Below are 441 nucleotides of genomic sequence, written 5' to 3'. Positions count from 1 at the left end.
CGCGAGCCTGAGGGGCGCCGGTTCGCTGGGGTCCGGGTCCCGGTCCGGGAGAACAAACTCCGCTCTGTGAGGGAGGAGCTGAGTGTTGTCATCGACAGAATCACAGAACGGGCAGGCTCGGAAAGGACCGCGGTCATTGGGCGTCCGGTCCAGCCCGCCTGCTCCGGCAGGGTCAGTCCTGGAGCACGCGGCACGGGATTGTGTCCTGACGGGTCTCGGGTATCTGCAGGGAGGGAGAGCCCCCAGTCTCTTTGGGCGGTCTGAGTCTAATTCAGTTTATACGGGTTATCCTCGTTAAGGAAATCGGCTCGCCGAGGGTTAAATGAATGTTTCTGAGGTTGCGGTTCGCCACTCAGAGCCCCGAGGGTGACTGTCCTTTTCTTTAGGTGAACGCTGTGAGTTTGCCTTTTATATGGCGAATAAAACCTCCCCTCACCCCCG

Source organism: Geospiza fortis, unplaced genomic scaffold, assembly GCF_000277835.1.
Source record: "Geospiza fortis unplaced genomic scaffold, GeoFor_1.0 scaffold162, whole genome shotgun sequence".
NCBI lineage: Eukaryota > Metazoa > Chordata > Aves > Passeriformes > Thraupidae > Geospiza > Geospiza fortis.
The sequence above is the reverse complement of the archived record's forward strand: the minus strand, read 5'-3'. Positions refer to the sequence as shown.